The sequence below is a fragment of the Euprymna scolopes genome, chromosome 40 (assembly GCF_053919585.1).
Source record: "Euprymna scolopes isolate OS-2025 chromosome 40, ASM5391958v1, whole genome shotgun sequence".
Lineage (NCBI taxonomy): Eukaryota > Metazoa > Mollusca > Cephalopoda > Sepiida > Sepiolidae > Euprymna > Euprymna scolopes.
Window position 1 is genome coordinate 54,190,493 of NC_136521.1, and position 6,761 is coordinate 54,197,253.

The 6,761-nt window shown below is 36.6% G+C and overlaps 1 protein-coding gene and 1 non-coding gene across 2 annotated transcripts in view; one reads left to right on the forward strand and one right to left on the reverse strand.

Annotated features, from left to right (window-relative positions):
* LOC145265574 (uncharacterized) overlaps positions 1-6,761 on the reverse strand; it is a 661,618-nt gene that overhangs the window by 48,911 nt on the left and 605,946 nt on the right. The window lies entirely within an intron of this gene.
* Trnar-acg (transfer RNA arginine (anticodon ACG)) lies at positions 5,692-5,764 on the forward strand. The gene has a single exon. It is a non-coding gene; the product is annotated as a tRNA-Arg (tRNA).

A 6,761-nucleotide genomic window follows, 5' to 3' on the forward strand; every position in this document is an offset into this window, starting at 1 on the left:
TGCGAACTCTACCAAACTCCTCGGACAATTTTGGGTCTAAACACTTGAACTTTTAGAATTAGGTTCCTTGGACATGGATCTTATTTAATAACTGAATTTGAGCCCAAAACAATATAATAGGGATTAAATTAAAAAAATGACCCTTTTTTTTTTGCTCAACATACACCTCCAAACACCCAGGCTACGCCAGGCTGAAATGCTAGTATAGTATATATACAAGTTTGAGATGTTCAAAATCGGGAGTAATAAATATAATGAGGTTGTTAGATAGTGCTCAATAACAAGAGCAAAAATTTTTTTATTTGAGGGTAAACGGTTATTATGGTCGCTACAAACAGCCATCTGTTTAAGTCAATCATAATTCTTCAGGCGACCCTGAATCCATCGACGCCACAAAGCAAAAAGGACAAAAGGGAAAAAGGGGAATGAAGGGGGAAAAGTGTTTTTCCATTTTGCTTTGGGGCGTCGATGTGTTCAGGGTCGCCTGAGGAAGTCGTATTGGCTGAAACAGATGGCTGTTTGTAGCGACCATATGTAACTGTTTACCCTCAAATAATATATATATATATATATATAACTACTTCATTTACTCACATAAGATTAATATACGAAAGTATAGATTTATGCGTAAACTTTAAGTATTTACTTCGAAAGTGCTCAATACGTAGATAGAGCTAGTATCTAATTTATAAAATATATATGGCGATAAAGCTACACTGAATATTCGGCGTTTCATCCACTTTAGGATTCGTCAGGCTTATGCGCGAATTCTGTGGTTGTTTATCATTTTTATATGGTCCTCTTCTGTTGAGGATTTTAGTTAGCCAATCAGCTTTCTAGTATCCACCGCGCCCCATCCTATCAGCCAATGGGCATGCATTTTATCGAACAAAGGATCTGTTTTAAAACTAGTTTAGTGGTTTAAGGCAGACATTTTTTATATATAAATATACATATGTGTACATACATATATGCACATATATATACATATATATACATACATATATGTGTGATCGTTTATGTATATTCATGTTTATTTAATTTATTTATTGGTATATTTTCTATTGTTTTGGTTAGTTTTAAAAGTATTTTGTATATATATGTGCATATATGTATGTACACATATGTATATTTATATTTTTAAAACAAATGTCTGCCTTAAACCACTAAACTAGTTTTAAAACAGAACCGTTGTTCGATAAAATGCACGCCCATTGGCTGAGAGGAAGGGGCGCGGTGTATATTAGAAAGCTGATTGGCTAACTAAAATCCTCAACAGAAGAGGACCATATAAAAATGATAAACGACCACAGCATAAGCCTGACAAATCCTAGAGTGGATTAAACGCCGAATATTCAGTGTAACTTAATCGCCATATATATTTTATAAATTACTATATATATATATATATTTATATATATATATATATATATATATATATATACATATATGTATATATATATAGATATATATATATATATATATATATATATATATATATATATATATATATATAATAGATCAAATATCTGTAAATAGAATTGTTGTTCTTGTGATTAATGGAGGTGGTGTTTGATGAGCCATAACTTAATGTACTGTTTTGTTTTTAAATCCCTTAAACAGTGTTTCACTGTAAACAACTGATGATCCCGTAAGTTAACATTAGTATTATAGTGAATTCAAGAGAGCAAGTTGATGCATTGATTGCAGGTGATTAAATGACTTACTGACTAAATAGTTTTTTACCGAATGATAAAAAATATCAAAATTAAATAAGTTTTTTAATATTGTTTAAAGGTTAAAAAATTTCCAAGACTACACACATATATATATATATATATATATATATATATATATATATATATATATACATATATATATATATATGTGTATATATATATATATATATATTATATATATATATATGAGAGAGAGAGAGAGAGAGAGAGAGAATGAAATCGAAAAGAGGTTCTTGAATTCTCAGTATATGTTGGTAAAAATATTGATGTGTGTTTTTCCATCTCAACGTGTATACATTTGCAATAGAAATGTATTTAAACTCAGTATGAAGTGTGATTGCTTTTCCCAGAACCGACAACAAACATTCGAAGATAAAAAGGTGGGGGTTGCACACGGCTTATCGTTCGTTTGCATATAACTTAAAGTATGTATAAGTATGTAAACCCTCCCCTTCAAAAAAAAAAAAAAAAGGTCATAAAGAATCCGGATTGCATTAAATACCAGCGTTGCATTTGCCGTTACATATGCGCGTTGGAATTAGCGCATGCGTGTTATGTATTTTGTTCAAAAGGACATTATCGGGCCGTGACGCCTGTGATGTTGAAATGAGGCGCGTTTGTGTTTCGTCCTGCCTTTCTTTTGTTATCGCCATAAAAAGCACAACGACTATTGACCTTCAGAAATCGTTCTCGACTTTTCTGCTGCCGTTTGGGAGATTGATAATTTGATTTTACTACTGACAATATGGATAATAGCATTTCTCAGTAAACCACACAAATTACTTCTAGTAGTAGAACTACTACTTCTAAAGTAATATTGCTACTACTAATACTACTAATAATATACCACTCATAATAATAATAATAATAATAATAATAATAATAATTTTAGTACTAATATGGCTACTAATATAGCGCGATGAATAACTCTACTGATGGTGATCAACGCCTAATCTTATCAGGGATTGCTTGGCTTTCGGGACAAGATCAAAGTGTAGTATCTGTTCCGGCAGATGCTGCACTTGAGATGGTTTGTGCCAGTCAATGGAGGGGAGGCCCTCTATGCTGGGACAATTATTATTTTTGGTAACCAGAGTGCCCCCTTTTTGCCTACTTTAAGGGGAGCTGGTTTTTACCTCACATTAAAAACGGCCTTGTGCCTAATTTGCTCAGTGGGGGAGCAAATAAACACCATCTGTTCCGGCAGATACTGCAAGCAAAGACCATATGTGGGGGCGACCTCACATATAAGACCTTGGTCAATGTAGGGGCAACCCTTCATACCAATTGTCACTATCCAGCTCCCCTACTCCCCGGGGAGTTGGTCCCCATTTCCCCTTCACTCCTCACATTAAAAATCGGCCTTGTGCCTAATTTGCTCGGTGGTGGGGGAGCAAATAAATACCATCTGTTCCGGCAGATACTGCAAGCTATGACTAGCTATGACTAGCAAAGACCAGATGTGGGGGCAACCCCACATGCCTGACCATTAACCAGCTCCCATTTCCCACCTCTCGGGAGCTGGTCCCCTTTTTCCCTTCCCCCTCCCTTTACTCCTCACATTAAAAATCGGCCTTGTGCCTAATTTGCTCGGTGGGGGAGCAAATAAACACCATCAGGGATTGCTTGGCTTTCGGGACAAGATCAAAGTGTAGTATCTGTTCAGGCAGATACTGCAAGCTATGACTAGCTATGACTAGCAAAGACCAGATGTGGGGGCAACCCCACATGCCTGACCTTTAACCAGCTCCCATTTCCAACCTCTCGGGAGCTGCTCCCCTTTTCCCTTCCCCCTCCCTTCACTCCTCACATTAAAGATTGGCCTTGTGCCTAATTTGCTCGGTGGGGGAGCAAATAAATACCATCTGTTCCGGCAGATGCTGCAAGCTATGACTAGCTATGACTAGCAAAGACCAGATGTGGGGGCAACCCCACATGCCTGACCATTAACCAGCTCCCATTTCTCACCTCTCGGGAGCTGGTCCCCTTTTTCCCTTCCCCCTCCCTTCACTCCTCACATTAAAAATCGGCCTTGTGCCTAATTTGCTCGGTGGGGGAGCAAATAAATACCATCTGTTCCGGCAGATACTGCGAGCAGTGACCGGGTGTGGGGGTAGCTCCACACACCTGACTTTTAACCAGCTCCCATTTCCCACCTCTCGGGAGCTGGTCCCCTTTTTCCCTTCCCCCTCCCTTCACTCCTCACATTAAAAAATTGGCCTTGTGCCTAATTTGCTCAGTGGAGGAGCAAATAAATACCATCTGTTCCGGCAGATATTGCAATCAAAGACCATATGTGGGGGCAACCCCACATATCAGACCGTTGCTCTTGTAGCAATCAGTTTGGGTCAATGTAGGGGAAACCCTTCATACCAATTGTCACTATACAGTTTCCCCTCCACATTAAAAAACGGCCTTGTGCCTAATTTGCTCAGTGGGGAAGCAAATAAATACAAACTCTACTGATGGTTTTCTATTTGAGTGAATATCTTTTTAAAAAAATTCCGATAAACATAGGTCCAGAAACGCTTGCTTTCCGGGTTATAGGCTATTGAAACAAATATTGATCAATATTCCGTATTACAAACATCATACATGTACAATGTATATGAAACTGTACTGTTATTTATGTATATTGGATTGATCAAGACGATACGTGACAGGATTGCAGATAAAATATAAGTAAACCTGGATCTGACGTTTCCACATATATTAAAAAAAAAACTATAAAATAATAACACCAATAAAGTGTAAAGGTCCTGGACTACAGTAAAAGCGTGTAGGGTTATGATTGGTAGACTATGGTTTGGTAGCCAACACGAGGAACCCGGTCGGCATCCTGCGAATAATAAGCATTATTATTTCAGAAAAAAGGATATAAAACAAATAACGGTAATTAAATATGATCAGTACAGATCGAAGAGGGCTCAAATCAGTTCAAATAAATGTGCCACAAAAAATTATTACGCTAGCAAAGGAAAGCTATTATAAAAGAAACATCCAAACGAGAACCTTTTACAGCTATAGAACACAAGCAGGCTACGCGGTGTTGCCCGACCGTAAAATACGCATTAACATTATATTTTAATTCATACAAAAACTGAGACATATGCATGCGATTATTATGGGGTTTTTTTTCTAAACAGTTCACTTTTTGTAAGTCCAAAAAAATATATACTCGAGCTAAGATCGAAAACAAAAACTAAAAATAGTGAGTCAAGTACGACAACCATTAAATCAGCTTAACAAGATCTTTAAGAAGTGTTTTCAAACCTTTTTATTCTTAACATAAGAAATCTTTCATGCGAACCGTTCATTCACGCATACGTAGTCATGAAACAGTTGAGAGGCATATAAGAATCTGATGCTCCCACCAAGTACGAATTTTTCAATTCGGACCCCTTATCAGCCCTTTTTTTTCAGATGAAAACCGGTTAAAAATTTTCCACATGTCCGAATACACTATATACTAAATTTCAAGTCTCACTTTTACAAATATAGAACATAATCTCGGAGTTATAGCATTGATTTTCGAAACACCATGCATAGCAAAGAGAGTTTTCAACGAAGCCGACTTTCTTCTTTTAATGGAAGTGTGTTTTCTTCCATGAGTTTTGATAATTATCTTTAAGAGTAACAAAATTCTAAATGTTTATTTATTTATTTATATGTGTGTGTGTGTGTGTGTGTGTGTGTGTTGTGTGTGTGTACCAATAAAATTTTCGAACGGATGCACCGAATTGAAAAATTCTTTTTTTCCCTGAAAGATGTGAGTCCCTAGATTATCCTTATGTATATATGGTTCGTAACAAACAATACTGAGTAACACAAAAAGCCCGAAATAAGATTTTGGGGCCGTTTCGTGCAATTGTTGAAAAAGTTACTTACCCATGTCAACGGAATTTAGCAATGTCTGTATAGAGTCGCGTTAACATCTTTCGGCATATGGATAGGACTTGTGGCGCAGTCGATAACGCATCCGACTACGGATCAGGAGATTCCAGGTTCGAATCCTGGCAAGTTCGTAATAATTTTAACCATCATTTTATCGAACGTTTACTCATTATCCTTACCCTTATATAGGGTATTTTTTTTCAGTGAATTTCCCATACTCCGGCTTCACAGTGTAAACGTTGATGTTGAGACGATGTTGAGTGTACTTGATGTTGAGTGTAATTGATGTTGAGTGTACTTGCTGTTGAGTGTACTCGATTTTGTGTTTGATTCGAAGTTACGTGTGCCGCTAGTAAAACATAATTAAGGTACGAGGAAATCGGCAGCTGCTCCTTCTGATTTTATATTTGTGTGACATATAGGCACGGCAATCGAGCAACCAGGGATCCTTATCCGAATTATTTAGCTTCTGATCTGGAATGCTTTTTTCACAACTTTGATAGATGTAACCTTCGACCTTTTTCAGCTGTATCTTTTCGAACTCGGGAATCTATCTCTGGAACTCAACAATATTAATGTTGAACTCGGTATCCATCCGCCGACTATTCACCGAGCTCCCGCACGCGCTTGTGGAAAAAGCATGCTCCCGGTTCCGGACACGTATCAAGGTGGTAATGTAGGTTAAATGAAGCTACATAGAATAGATATCAGCTCTACTAAATTCAAGATACCTGAATTAATTTTTTCAATAAAAGTTTTAAAATAAAACTGGGGTGGCGGTTTCTTTAGGGTGACATGTTTATCGTTCCACCCTGTATAGAAAATTTGCATTCAATTACATTTGCGTTGATCCGTCTTCGTTTTCCATTCATCTAGCTTTTAACCCTACACAGGACCATTTAAAGCACCCTAAACACTACATCAATCATAGATATCTTTATCTATATCCTTACATATGTATATATATATATATATATATATATATATATATATATATATATAGATAGATAGATATATAGATATATTTTGTGTACAGAAAGTTGTTAGTTGAGACAGATCATTGATACCGTCGGTTTCAAGCCCGATAATAAGGCCCGTTTAAGGTATCCTTATCAAGCTCTCTTCAGC